A 14996-nucleotide genomic window follows, 5' to 3' on the forward strand; every position below is an offset into this window, starting at 1 on the left:
AGGAAAGAGAACAACAGCAATGCATAGAGCTGGAGGCATGAGGGAACTTGGATCAATCCATGGCCAGGGGCTTGGGTGTTACACTCTTGCTACTTTAAGCAGTCACACTAACTTTTCCTAGTCAGCTGCTGGCCACATTTCCATCCTATTTCTCTTCCTCCTTCCTTGAGTTAGTCCAATAACAGTCTCCACCTGGAGCTGCTCACTCCTGGGCTATCTCTTGCTGCACCCCTGCCCCGGTGACCACTACCTGATGGACACTGCCCGAGGCAGGGGAAGTGTTGGTTTGCTCTGCAGAAGACCTTTCCTTTGCACAGACTATTTGAATGCATCTCAGGCCAGCCCCTGCTCCAACGCATCTTAAATATTGAATGAAAAACAGAGTAACATCAGAGCCAGACATGTCAGATTTTCTTCATCCCTGACCTACTCCAGACTAATTTCCACTCTGGGGGTTTAGCTGTTTTTCCTGAGAGAGAGCTGATAGAGAGTCAGAAAAGACTTGAAACCAAGTTTTCTGCAGCACAAACTAAAGATTCAACAGGTAAGGGAAAGCCAGTGCAGTGGCCAAAAGACTGGCGTGGATTTCCACGTACCTGCCTTTGGCCAGGCTGTTCTCCCCTTCCCTGGGCATTTTCTTCTGGTGGGATGAGGCTGCTCCCTCCCTGGCTTCCTGCACTGCCAGCTCAATGCTTGTGGTGTTGCCATCACATTCCCGAACACGTCAGTTCCTTACTGACTTGCCTGCCTCAGGTTGTTCTGGAATAAAGCAATCTTCAATTATTTCTCTCCTTTTTTCCCCCCTTTTGTGCAATATATCATTTTTTAATTAAAAAAATGCCTTGTGGAAGTGTAACGGGCTATTAAATGTTTTGGTCCATAATTAACATCAAACCCTTGACTTAAAATCTTTATGGATTGAGTGAGCTCCATTAGCTGTCACACGAATAATGCTGCACAACTCCTGGAAGCCCACAGGCTTCAAATCACCCTTATTCTCCTGCAAAGGGAGAAAAAATAAGTCCTCACCAGGGACTCACTGCTCCTTTCCCTGCATTGTGAGCCACCTTGGGGCAAACAAACCCCTCCCTGCACCTGGCAATTCCCCCCAGGAAGAATATGAGTGCTGTGACAGTGGCAGTCCCATCCCTTTGTGCAGGGGAAGGCAGGATGCAATCTTGGAGGGAAGTTACCTCCCTGCACAAACCCTCTCTGGTAAAACCAGCGGCAGCGGTGCTGGCAGCAGGCAGGGATAACACTGCACTAACTCCCCCGGGGATCGGCGCAGTGGAAGGGAACCCCATCGCAGTGACAGGTGCTGCTGTGGGGTGCTCTTGCAAGCAGACAGGAGTGGGCACAAATTACTGGAGACTTGCACCACGTTTCTCACCCTCCTTCCCAGCTCCCAAGGGAAGGATCGCAGCTGGCAGGTTGCCTGGTGGTTTTGCGCTCATGTTGCAGGTTGGAGACAAGGCCTGTCACAGAGGAGACAACAGGGTCCCGTGTGCTGTCCCTGCAGCACAAGCTCAGCAGGCACCACATTTCAGCTTGTGCTGGAGGTGTCTCCATATCACTGCCCAGTGCAAGCTGCTCCCCACCTCTGGCCCAGGTGCTCAACTTCAGCATCATTGCTGATGCATGTCCCAGGCACACATTCTCTGCCTTCTCCAGAGGACTGGCAGGTTGAGGAGTTTTGAATCCCCTCATGATTCTCAGCATTTTCTGCAATAAATTAATAACATTTCAAACCCTGGATCACCATCCAGTGTTGGCTCTCAGCAGCAATGACACATCTGTTGGGGCTGCTGGCAAATTTCAAGCATATTTTCATTCATACTTTAAAGGTGGAAATAACATTGGAGTGAAGAACTGGTCTTTGATACTGCTGGATTTTATGGATGACCAGCTCTTGTTTGAGCTGATGAATGCAGCTGCCACTTTGCCAATTTATGGTATTATTCTTTCTGGGCATCTCCACTGGCACATTCATTATGGCTATCGGATACAAACTGACTCAATTCTGTATTCTTGGCTTTCTGAATGAAGCTGGAGTTACAAGATACTGGTGTTCTCATTAGGTCTCTGCTGTGTACTTAGCTATTAGCCTGCTCTTGCTAAGCAGATCTGGACTGTCTTTCAGGCTTTGCTTGTACATGGAATGAGCTGTCAGTTCCAAAACCCTTGGCTGTATTTCATAGCCTGGCTGTCACTCAATCACCTCATAACAGCGAGGACTTCAGAAACAGAGACTGTCCAAGGTATGAGAAGATAGTCAACTTTCATCACATTTATGTTTTTCTTTTGAGCCTAAAATGAATTTTTCCTTGAAGGAATGTTGTTTCACCTGGGACACGATCCCACTGCAGTCCCCAGTGCTACACTGGCATGGCAGCTTGGTCATCCTCCATGATCCATCTTCTCCTTCCAGCTTCAGCTCTTGGATGAAGAGGAGAGATCCTGAGGCTCTAGCCAGGCTCTAGTGCTGTGTTGGAGACACTCATGTCCAAAGCAAGACCTGCTTGGGACAGAACTGCCCCATGAACACAAACAAGGAAGTTGTGCTGCCACCATGTGCAGAAGCCAGGCTGTGCCACAGGCACAACTAAGGTGATCAAAGCATGGGAAAAGAAAGGCAGAAGCAGGCTTGGCTCCATGGGCTACCTTAAAAAGGTTCCAAGTCCTGGTATGACCCTGTTGCAGTGTGGGAAGGAATAGGCCATCTTCCCCGTGGCAGGCCTTATCTATCCCAGAGCATCCTGGGGGAACTAGACTGATATTTTCATAAACTGTTAGTTGCATTCCCAGTCCCCTCCTTGAGACTGATGCTGGGCAGTGAGGCTGAAAATTAATTGCTTACAGAGTTTTAATTTTTTCCATTATTTCTTCCTTTTCCTTCTTTTTATTTGATTCTCATCTCAGCTATATTAAACTTTAAGTCAACAGAATATGGCATATACAGCAGGGAGTCTGCTGGCTCCCTTCTGCTCTGCTCTACTTCACCAGTTCCAGCCCTGTGGGTCAGCAAGCAATGCTTGCTGCACACAGCCAAGAGCCTGTGTAGAAAGCAAACCTAGGGGAGAGTCCAGTTTCTGCTGCTTTGTTTCCAGCCCTGCCCAGGAGTGGAATAAACTCAGACAGACACTGCTTCAATCAAGTTAGCTTCTGCTGAGTCAGCTCCATTTAAAATTTGGCCTTTCCAAAAAACCGCAACTCTTGGAAACCCCGGCCAAGATTTTATGGGTAAATATAAAATGAATTAGGAGGCAGGTTTTAAAGTAAAGGATTGCTCTTGGAATCCAGGGGTAATAATAAGTCCTCAGCAGAACACAGTATCTCTTAATCTGTAGCCCAAAGATGCATGCTCAGCAGTGCAGTGAAAGTGGATTGAGCTGCTCTTGGACACCTTGTTGGATCCCCTGTGCTGTCCGCTGGTGCATGGGCTGCTGCCCAATATGAGCACAGCTGAGTTGTAAGGGGCCTTGCTTTTGTTTTGTTTTGTTTTGTTTTTTTCTCTCTGGTAGCAACAATCCTCTGAGCTGGCTGAAAAACAACTCAAGGCAAGTCTATTCACTCAGAACTGGTGACTCAACCCCACCCAACTGTCTGGAGGGGAGAGATTGGTTCCATTGTTGTTTTCAGCAAGGACATTATCAAACAGGTTTCATTTGGATTGTGTCATTTCAGCTTGCCCCTGTGGCGTGGCTGGGATGCTCCGCTTCGTTTGTGTTGCAATTGAGTGACTGAAAGATGAGGGGAAAAAAGAAAATCCATTTTGAAAGAAAAATAACCCAAAATGTTGACTTGTGCCCCCAATCTGCTACAAAATCAAATTTTGCTATCCTGAAAGTTCTCACATGCTGAAATGTCTGGGATTTGTCCAGCCAGCTGAAGCGATTGCTGCAGGATGATCTCACTCTGGACCATCCAGGAGCCCCAGACATTGTGTTGCAGGCACCAAAGGGGCATGGAGAGGGTGCAGCCCTGCTCCAGAACAGCCCCTCTCCCTATGGATGTTTGCCAACCTGTTTCCAAACAGCATTAATGTTTTTAGTGACAGAGCTCCTCCACCTCCCAGGTAACCCACTGCCTGGCTCCACAAGCCATTTTTGTCCTGAAGTCTAACCTGATTTCTTGTGCTGTAATTTAAGCCGATTATTTCTTGTCCTGTCCACCATGGACATAAAGAACAGATTATTCTCTTCCCCTTAGCCGCAGCCTTTTAAGCACTTGAAGACTGTTATCACATCTCTTCTTCCATCATCTCTTTTAGGCTAAATAACCCAGTTCTTTCAATCTTTCTTTGTAGGTCATGTTTCATAGACCTCTGATCATCCTGTTTCCTCCGCGTTGCCTGCAGCAGCGCCACCTCCTTTTTGATATGAGCTGCCAATACCAGAATCTACTCCAGCAGAGACCTCACCAGCCCTGAGCAGATAAGAAAGATGATTTTGTGAGTCTCATAGGCCATGCTGCAGCTCAGATATCCCAGGGCACTGTCTGCCTCTCGATGCGACACTGATACTTCATGTTCAGCTTGTGACCTGCTATAATTCATAGACCTTTTCCTGGGGAACTGCGGCTTGTAGGCTTGGTGTTTCCCATGAGGTTCTGAGGTCTGAGGCAAAAGGCAGGATTGAAGCATCCCAAATGAATGTTACATTCCCTTGTGTTTCTTGGTCTCCTCCAGGTCCTGATTCTGTTGTGTTCATGCATTCAAAGCACACTTTTGGTCAGACTTTTGACCAGACTGTGTGATATGTGGGCTAGATGCTATTCAGTCTACGCTGAAGAAGCTTTATTGATGATCCTTTAAGTTGCTGCTCCCATTGCCTCATGACTTCTAGTGTTTTATCTCTTTTGTGCATGTCTTTTCACGGTCTAAGACATGCTTGTATTTAGCACTGGTTAATCAGCATTTTATGCAAAAAATTGGAGATTTTCAATTTTCTGCAGCCAACAGAGCATTGAAAAGCCTGTCTCCATCCCCCAGGACCTGTGTTTACAGTGAACTGGGTGGTTTTCCACTACTTGACTTTTTTCCTTAGAAACTGGAGGTTTCTCTTCAGAAGGACTCACTAGTGGAAAGCTGAAGGCTGGTCCCTGGGGCTCAGACCTAAAGGGACTCAATTTGAGGCCTCCAGACAATCCCAGGGGAAGCACTTCCACCTTCCAACCACAGAGTCAGTCCCCAGTGAATATTTAAATCATTATGCAATATGGAAAAGCCCATGCCCCAGAGATGGGGCAGGACTGATGCTACTACTCAATGAGGCAAGGGGAGGAGGAGAGGAAGGAACTCCTTATGCTCCAGGTGAGCCTCTGAGCCTGGGCCAGAGCCAACCTGTCAGCAGACCTGTCTGATTGCCTGTCCTCCTCCCCTGGGGATATCCCAGCATCAGCTTTGTTCTCCTGCAGGCACCAGTGCTGGAAATTCCAGTCATGTGGAAGGTCTCAAGGGGAGAGAAATGCAGGTCACTGCTGGGACAGACATTCCAGGCAGGGGAGCACATTCAAAGGTACTTGGGTTATGATAGTAATTAATGTGGACATTGCTGGTTATGGCAGTGTTGGTGCTTCAAGTAAGTGCACAGAGCCAGGAAATGAACCCCATCAATTTTTAAGATGTCATCTGTTTCACGGGGCAGCTGCAGAGATGGGAACAACCAGACCTTGTTTGTTAGGCAGGTCCTGCCCACACCTGGCAGCTGGATGCAAACACACTCCTCCCATGCTGTGGGATAGACCTGCCTCACTGCCTGCAGGGAGAGGGCTCTAGGAAGTTGGAAATGGTCCCAGTTCAGTTAGTATGTTAGCAAGACTGGGTGACAGAGGGATATTTGGCCATTCAATTAGAAGGTGAATTTACAGGGTGATGGTTTAGATGAGGGTCTCTGTGTTGCTGTTTGCAGCTATTTAGTTCATGCTTGCAATGGGTCCCAATTCAGCAAAGCACATTTCACTGTAGATGAGGTCATTTCCACACCAAACCCTTCTCATGCATTGGAATAGCCCCTTTTTGGCTAGGACGTGAGTGGTATTTCTGGTATTTTTGGGAAACCACCCTGTTCCCAGTGAAAATCAGGTGTCTCTTGTTCCCAGTTCCCACATTGTCAGGGCAAAAACTGTCGCAGAGTGGGTGTTTTTATGGACTGGCTGCTCTCTCCCTTCACAGTTCTAATTAAGTTGTATATTTTGGAAGTAAAAATGTCCTTTTTGATTATATCGGTCAGGAAAGCTCTCCAGCATCTCCAAGGAAAGAGAGGGGAAGAGGCAAGTGATCAAAGGCAGGCTGTAATGAGCCATCAAAGGCAAGCCCAAGGTCACTGGGAGCAGAAGAGACACTGTCAGGCTGGTTCATGATGCTCAGCCGGCTCCCCACTCCCTTGTCCCCATCACAGTTGAGCATTTGGGTCTGCGCACCCCAAACACACACTGATGGGGAGAGACAAACCCTGCTGTGTGGGTAGCATGGTTTAAATACACATGGTGGAGAGGAGGGATGCTCCCCTCACTTTGGAGATGGGCCAGACACATGCCAAAAACAGTGCCCTGCTCCCCACAGAGGTGAAAACATCCAGTTGCTCTGGAAGAGCTGGAAGCGCTGCAGGGGTTGTCTGCGGGGAGGGGCATCGTCTTTGCAGCAGGCAGAGATCTAGGGCACTGATGCACAGAAATCTAGGGCATCAAAGAGCAGAGATCTGGATAATCAAGGAGAAGAGATCTAGGGCATTGAGGAGCAGAGATGTAGGTAATCAAGGAGCAGAGATCTAGGGCATCAAAGAACAGAGATGTGTATAATCAAGGAGCATAGATACAGGGCATGGAGGAGCAGAGGTCTAGGTAATCAAGGAGTAACAATCTAAAATATCAAGTACTGTTGCTGTAGGGCATCAAGGAGTGGAGATCTGAGTCACTGAGGAGTGAGATGTGATCTGTCTCACGGGAGCTCTCCCAGAGCTCTGGCATCACTCCTGGACTCACAGCCTGATTGATGCCAAGGGTCATGCAGGGAAGTGGAGACAGGACTACTGTCCAGGCCTGGGTGCTAGGGTGCACCCCTGACCAACCTTTCATAGTCCAGGGGAGAGGGGAACAAACCCTTACAAGAAATTCTATGCAGCATAGTAAGCTCACAGGGTTGTTCAGGACAGCCGAGCCTTGACTGGCAGCCACAGGCTCCTTGGAGAGGGAACCATGGAGTTGCTTCAGCCAGAGGAAGGGAGCCTGCCTCCACGTCACCAGCAGCAGTAAACATGATCTGTCTGAAAAATAGAGCCATGTTAACAGTTATTGATCTATAACTTTTAACCAATTTCTTTTTTACAGTATTGGATTGCGTCCTCATATTAGCTTTTTATGTTCGGCACTAGGCAAACTCCACTCCATCAGCGAAAAACAGCTCCTGTGGGCCAATCTGCACCTCCCATTGAGCTGAATGATAGAGGACTGGAACAATATTTTTTGACAGATCAGTTCCTGTTCAGGGTAGTGGTGGCCATTATGCAAATGGAGCTATAAGAAGTTTAAAAGTCTGGAACCATTATATTTCTTTATTTCATTAACATCAATGCAAGCGGGCAAGTTAATACGACAGAGTGATCCCATTCCAGAGCTTACACAAAATGGTTCCCCCATCATTTAACAAGACTCGTGATTTCCCCTAACGGGTGCTTCCAGCAGCTGTACTGGGTGCACTGAGGCATTTTTCTCAGCATGCAGCTGGGAGAGGGGTGGGTGACAAATGTCTCTGAGCAGATTAGGGCACAGGAATCCTCTGCCTGAGCTGGCAGATGGCTGGGAGGGCCCTGCTCGTGGCAGCAGGCAGATATCCAGGAGCACAGGGGACAAGTAAGGGGTCGATTACAAGAGCCCAATTTCCCACTGGTCCTTGGGGATTTACTCCCTGACCTCAGAGCACCTGCATAAAATCTCTTGCATGGTTTTCCTCACCCCTAATTCACTGCACAGGCCACAAGCATCTTGGCCTTGGGCAGAGATGCTTTGGAGTCACAGTGTGCACAGAGGCATAAACACATGGGATTCAGGTTTACAGGGCAAGGCAGTACGAGAGCACGCTCTTAACCCCATTTAACTCCTGCTCTGGTGCTGGACACAGACATTTTCCCAGCACAACAGCAACAGGAGGAGCTGAGCACTGATATAGTAGAGGCATGATATTATATAGGGCAGAGATTTGTGCTCCAGCACATGCCCTGGTGACCAGGTAGTGCCCACCCTCCTCCTCCTTCACCATTTTATTAGCACCACCATAAAGATGTGCCTTTACACCCACTTTTATCCTTCCCTGTATTCCTCAATTCCATCCCGCCAAGGCACAGATACATTCACTAAAACAGCAGTGGAGAAGGGAACACATCCTGCCTCATGGGCCTGATCAGGGTATTGGCAGCAGCACCTCTTTACAAATAGAAAATAAATACACAACACTGTCATGTCAGCAAGGAAATTACAGGGTCCTGGGGCTCAGCCCTTGCATGAGTGTCTAAAGAAAGGGAGTGGGTAATGCATGGTCACCAGAAAAGCCAGCCCACCGTATGTGGTCTGGCAACCCTGTGAGAAGCTGACACTCTTTCCCCTACTCTGCACATTCTTCCCACCCTGTAACTCACACACAAGAGACACAGACCCATGCACGCTCTCACATCCATATGTATTTGCATAGATCTGGAAAATGAAGATCACGTAGTGCCACACTAATGGGTCCCAGCACTATAATAGCTCCATTATAAATGGCAATGTCTTGGAGCATTACTGCTAAAGACTCTACCTTTTAGTGTTGAAACTTTTAATTGATTTTAAAACACACAATCAATCACAGTTAATCAAGGAATCATGAAGAAGCTATCGTACACAAATACACAAAGACAGCATATAAACCACAATTAATGACCACTTAAACAATGGTGGGAATGAAAATAGGATTATTTATTAGTGTTTATGAGCAGTAATGGATAAAGTAATGAAGCAGTAGCATGGTGGTGTGTTAGAAGCCAAAGTTGGTGGTGACATTTAACACCAAGTGGCCATAAGTGACTTTTCACTGAGTGAGTCAATGGCACAATTTAAAGCAATCTTTTCAAAGGAAAGAGATACCTTTTCTCCCTCCTTTAAACTCTGCAGCTGCAGGTGGAAGTGATCCATCCTGAAGGAAGGTGAGGACCAAACCAAGAGCAATTCCTGGATTGTCTCCACAAGCCCAGTCTCTGTCCCAGGGCCAGGCTGCAAACTTGTCAGGCACAGCTTTGCTGCATGGCAGGGGGACCTGTAACCCTTTCCTAAACCAACTCTGGGCTACCTTTGGATATCCATCCATAATCTAGCAGGGAGCTGTCCCTTCTCCCAAGGACTCTCTCACTATGCACCAATGCAGCTAGACAGCTGTCTTTAATGTTAGAGAGAGTGATTATACCCCATCCCAGCCTTGGAGATCTGATTCCTTATGTCTCAGGGTGGCACACAGCCTGATTGGCCAGAAAAGAGTGGGCGAAGAAAGGGCTGGAGGATACTTAAGCCTGAGCAAAGGACAGTGAGCTTGGGCAGGGCAAAAGAGGTAAATTCCATGGAGGCACCTTGGAGGCTTCTGAGGTCTGTCTTTGACCACAGCTCCAGGTGGTCTGTCCAGGATTTAGTACAAAAGACTATTTTATTTAAGCTGGCTTTATTCACACCCACGTAGCAAGAGCCTTGCAAACCCAGAGCCATGCACTGCTGAGGCTCACACCAACACAATCCTACCTGGGCTGCCTGCAGATCCAGTTTGCTCTTTGCTCTGCTGGATCAAGACCTTCCCGTGCCTGCTGTCCCCAGGTACAGGCAGAGGCACAGCGGTGTGGTCTTGAGACAGACAGAGCCCCATAATACAGCCTTTGCCTTTGCAGCTTTGCAACCAGAGCTATTTAGTTCTCTAAATTAATAAGCAGCACCCAGAACCCCACTCCATGCTGCCTGGCACATGATGCAATGGAAAGACACTGATGGAGTGACTCCTAGTAAGGAGAAGGGGAGAGTACAGAGGAAGCTTTGTCCTTTTGCACCATTCCTTTGAAGGCCAGTACTATCTAGCCCTGAAAACATTCCAGATCCCTTGCTGGTGTCCCTACAGAAAGCTGAGGACTAGGTGAGTCCCTCCTTCCCTCCTGGGCCAGGAACATGGGGATATGATTGTGCTTAGACCTTTCTGGAGAGAGGTGGAAGTCTCAAGCTTGACCAAAGACTGGCTTTAGTACTGGACTTAAACTCCTATTAGTCATCTCAAATCTCTGAAAAGGAGCTGACACCAGGTCAGCCCCCATAACCACATCTTCTCTGGGGCTTTGGTGGGGGCTGAGGATGCTGCAGCCCCTCACTTCCAGCCCTGCCTGCCAGCAGCCTCCCTCCCCACGGTGCTTGTGCTCACTCGCATGGATCAACGTCTCCCTCTCCTCCACAGTCTCTTTTATTGCCTTGCAAGTTGGCCCCAGGATGTTTTATCACACCGCAGCACATAATACAAATGAAAAACAAAGGGAAAAAGTTTGAATCATTTTTTTAATATATTCATCCCTGTGCTGGGGAACAATGATCCATCTGATTAAATCCGTGTGCTAGAGTTTATTAAACCAGGTTGGCCTCTCGCTTTCTCTCTCCTTTAGGCAGGGACAAGCTCATTAAAATGAACATGCTCTGCTCCCTCCCCAATGCAATTCTGCTTCACACCGTCCCTGTGCTGCTGATATCTTGTAGACATCGCCAGGAGCTGATGAATAGGGCTCTGCAGTTCAGTTTTCTCTGGCAGCAGCACAGCATGGCTTTTTGGCAAAGGGCAGGAGATGCCTTCAGCCTACTGCTGCCTCATGGCTGCTGGGAACACGATCCAAGGAAAAGCTTATTGAAATTGGAAGGAGGTAATAGGGCAGGGACTGACCACCTCACTCTAGCTCTGCCCCAGCACCTGATATGTCCTTTACCTCCTCTGGCCCAGCACCTGATATGTCATTTACCTCCTCATGGGCTCTGTTTGTTGTCTGTAAAATGGGTCTCATGGGCACTGCTTCTCCATTAGGATAATTAATGGCTATAAAGCACTTTGGATCCTGCACTAAGAATAAGCCCATCAGTCATGACAAGGTGACAAGTGGGCATCTAAGACAGTCTCCCCTGGGACCAGGTCCTTGTGTAGGCTCCTGAGTGCAGGCAGCTGCCCACCCTGCAGTCCCACTCTTCTTGGGCTACCTCAGGAGGGTCCATAGCCCACACAGCCACCCTCACCAGCGAGGCGTTTCCAGCAGGACAGTGTTTTCTGCACTTCCTCTTCCTCCTCAGGAGCCCTTCAGAGGCAACCTAAGGCTGTTACACCCTGGCAATAACAGTGGCTTAGGCCCTGTAATCCCTCCTTTACTTGACTTTGGGTTATTTTGAGCAGGAGATTAAAGGAGATTATCTACATCACCTGAGATGCTGCACTTTCTATCTCTACCCCCTTCGCTCCATCCCTAGGGCTCACCCAGTCCCAGGCAACTAAACCCCTCCCTCCTTTCCCTGTCCTCTGCCATGCTCTTGTCTTGGGGCAGCTACCTGGCTGCAGGGTGTTGCCATGTGGTGGTCCATCATCAACCTCACTTCCTGGCCCCAGCTTCTCACTTGACCACCCATGTATCCTGCACATCTGCATCCTGAGCCAAGTCCAGAGGTGCTCCACAGAAGGGAAAGAGAAAGGAGGGCACCCCAGCACACTGTAGCACTAAATGGAATTAGTTCTGTGGGCTTATTGAGAAGGAGGTGGTGGAAAAGAGGATAAAGAAAGTGCTCCTTTGGGCTCTAGGAGCTTGGCAGGGTATACTGGGTTTGACAGCAGCCACTTATTGCCACAGCCAGAGTGTGGAGAAGGATTGTCTGTTTGGAGCATCCCACACTATTCAAATAAAAGAAAAATAACACAGGAAAAACACTGAAAAAATGCCTGTTTCATGATCAAGGAGGAATCCTGATTACCTGGCAGCATCCAGCCATGGGCAGGGAGCTCCTTTCTGTGTTCTGGAGACCATGTGCTGCTCTCCAGCTCACTCTGGCTTGGGTTTAGCAAAGAGCTTGGTGCTGGTTTAAATTCCTCCCAAACTCTTGCTGAAATCAGCGTATTTATTAAATGAAGGTCTAAACAGGCAGAGCCACAGGCAGTGACCAGAATCATTAATTCACCTTCCTTTATGACTAAGAGATGCTCAAATGTCCCAGCTACTGGGAAGCAATAGTTCCTCTGGAAAGCAGACTCCCCCACATGGCATCACACCAGCATGTGTGACCTGTGCACACATTCATGCCAAGCTCACACCTCCATGGACTGTTTTTCCTCATTTCAGACTACACCAGCCTAAAATCCATCTGCCACCCTGGAAATTAATAGCAATCATTAAACAAAAAGAGCTGGCAAAAAGAAGCCTGAGGTGAAAAGCAGCTATTTCTGCCAGAAAAAAAATTAAAACTATTTAGACATACAGAGAGTCATTTATTACTGTGAAGTCCTCCCTCCACCTGGGGTTTAAATCTCATTACAGTTTGTCCAAAACAGATGTTACCCTTTTAGCAGTAGATTATTAACGATAAACTCCATTCCTCCAGAGAGGGTGGGTGTTTTGGGTTCACTTGCTTTTTCAACTTGGGCAACCTCCACAGGAAATGTTTATGAAAAGGACGGGCAATCCAAAAGCTGGCACAGCTCCCTGCTTCTATTGTCTTGGACTCCAAAGTTTCTTTCCACTCTCCATATATTTTGGAGGTCTCTGGACAAGCAGGGAAATGCAGAGGCCCAGAGCATGGCCACAGACCCTGCTGAGGAGCAGACACATTGAGGAAGGGCTTCATGTGCTAACACACCAGTAGCTCCCACTGCTGTGTCTCCACCAGCAGCTTGGCTTTAACCATGTGTCAAGACAAAAGATTTCTCTTGGATGAAGGCTGGAATCTAAATGACCCAAACTTCTATTTTTCCCCAAACTTCTCTGCATTTTCCCACACATTTTTGGGTAAAAGGGCACTTGGTTGAGCTTTAGGCTTGTTGGCACCACAGAGGAAACCCAGTGGTCCCTCATACCTGTAGCTGAGTATCCTCTATGGGCAAAGATGGACTTTGTTTTTTCCCTCTAGTGCATGGGGATACTTCAGTGGGAAATCAGGTAGCCTTCAGAGAAACACTGTCTGGCACCAGATTTACCCAGCCAAGCCCAGAGCAGAGCCAAGTTTTTGTTCTGTTTAGAGTTAACATAATAAACATACCTGCTCAGGAATCTAGGAGCCTTTTAATCATGCTGTATACATAATCAAATGAGGCATTAATATCAGCTCCACACACATATGGCCATCTGGCTGCCCAGCCATATCCCTGACCCTTTCAGGTAGCAGGAAGCACATTCTCAGAATTCTCCAGAGACCCTACTGAATAGATGTTCTCACAATGCCTCTTAGTGTGCCTGGAAGGGCAGTGAGAACCAGCTATTTTGGGACTGTTGATGGTGAAGCCAATACCAGCATCTCAGGGCTCTCTCAGAATTTTGCTATCTACAATTTTTCCTGGACCCCAAGGGAAGCATCAAAAGCTCTCCTGGGCCATGTATTTCCTCATTGCTGGAGGAGCGTTTTTCCCTCAGCACAGCACATCTCAGTCCTTCAGGCTTTATAGCTTACAACCAATCCCTTCGTGGAGCCCTGAGGGACCCAAGGGAAGCCCCAAGTAAACAGTGCATTCACCTCCCTACAGGTATGGAGTATTCCATTGCACATCCATTCAAAGGCATGGCAGAATAACTGCAGGAACTGTGCTGGTGGGATGAAAAGGCTGTAAGTAATTCATGACTGAAATGAAGCCATTATAGAGTAGCTGAGGTGCAGAAACACACAGAGCTATTTTATGGACTCTGCCCTCTGCCAGAGGGTACAGTCACTGCTGGTTCACATCCCTCTGCCTCCTTATGTGCTAATCTGCACCAGCCCTTCATCCTTTCACCTCCATCCCAGACCCTGCTGGAGCACAGATCTGCAACATCTAGGCCCTCCAAGACACAACCACCAGGCTGGGACTGCTGACCCACCTCCCAGATATCCAAATAAATGGTTATTTGTTTCTAGCATGGGTATCTGACTCATAAGAAGTATCTTATAAAAATTTACCAGAAAGGATGAATGCATGTTTCCACTGCTGAAACAACAGATCCACAGCTTAGTAAAGTGTTTGTCTGTAGAAGCACAGCATCTGATTGGGTTTAGAGAGAAGGACTGGAAATGCTGATGAGGACCTGTCTTGACCCAGACAAGGGGAAGAGGGCCCCTCCTCCAAGAGCTGACAAACCTGAGCTCCTCCAGCAGAGCCATGTGCAGGAGTGGGGCTGTGCTGGGTAAGCTGTGCGTGGAAGGTGGTCACGCTCGGTTTCCTCTGCAATGCTGTTATCCTGAATAAACATTAGATTAGTTTTGGAGGGCTGCCCAGATGATCATTAACCTTCTCCTGGCCCATGATAAGAAGCCAGCCTGCAGCACTAAGCTAAAATTAGGCTTGTAGGGCACTGGGGCTTGCCAGATATTGCTATATCTGGGCAGAAACCCTCTTCAGGAAGTGGACAGCCAGAGGGTCCAGCCTTAAAGCTCCTCAGGTTTAAAGGACAAGAGATAGATCACTAAAACCAGAAGATAACTTCAGTTGGAAGAGACATCTGGAAGTCTCAAACCTGAGAAGCAGGACCAGCTTTTAAGGTGAGCAAGTCAGTGAAAGGTTAGCAGAGGTAGTTGCCTACAGCACAGCCATAACAATTCCTGTGTGCAGGACACGTGCTGATGAAAAGTGAATTCCATTCTGCCTACCCAGAGATCACAGATCATTACCATGCAGCCCTGCGTGTGCTGTATATTTTCTTGTCCATCTACACTCAGCAGTACAGTCCACCTAGAAACTGTGATTGATGTAGGCACTGGCCAGAGATCCACACTGGATTCAGAACCCCTCTCAGGAG

General features: G+C 47.9%; 1 protein-coding gene across 4 annotated transcripts in view; it reads left to right on the plus strand.

Moving 5' to 3' along the window:
* ELFN1 (extracellular leucine rich repeat and fibronectin type III domain containing 1) overlaps positions 1–14996 on the plus strand; it is a 105085-nt gene that overhangs the window by 79642 nt on the left and 10447 nt on the right. The window contains exon 1 of one of the 4 annotated variants that reach the window (XM_071570984.1): positions 4409–4450. The exons of the other annotated variants lie outside the window; for them this stretch is intronic. The gene's annotated coding sequence lies outside the window, so the exon portion shown is untranslated. Of the gene's footprint in view, positions 1–4408; positions 4451–14996 lie in introns of those variants that run through there. 4 annotated transcript variants of the gene reach the window in all.

Source organism: Pithys albifrons, chromosome 16 (genome assembly GCF_047495875.1).
Source record: "Pithys albifrons albifrons isolate INPA30051 chromosome 16, PitAlb_v1, whole genome shotgun sequence".
Lineage (NCBI taxonomy): Eukaryota > Metazoa > Chordata > Aves > Passeriformes > Thamnophilidae > Pithys > Pithys albifrons.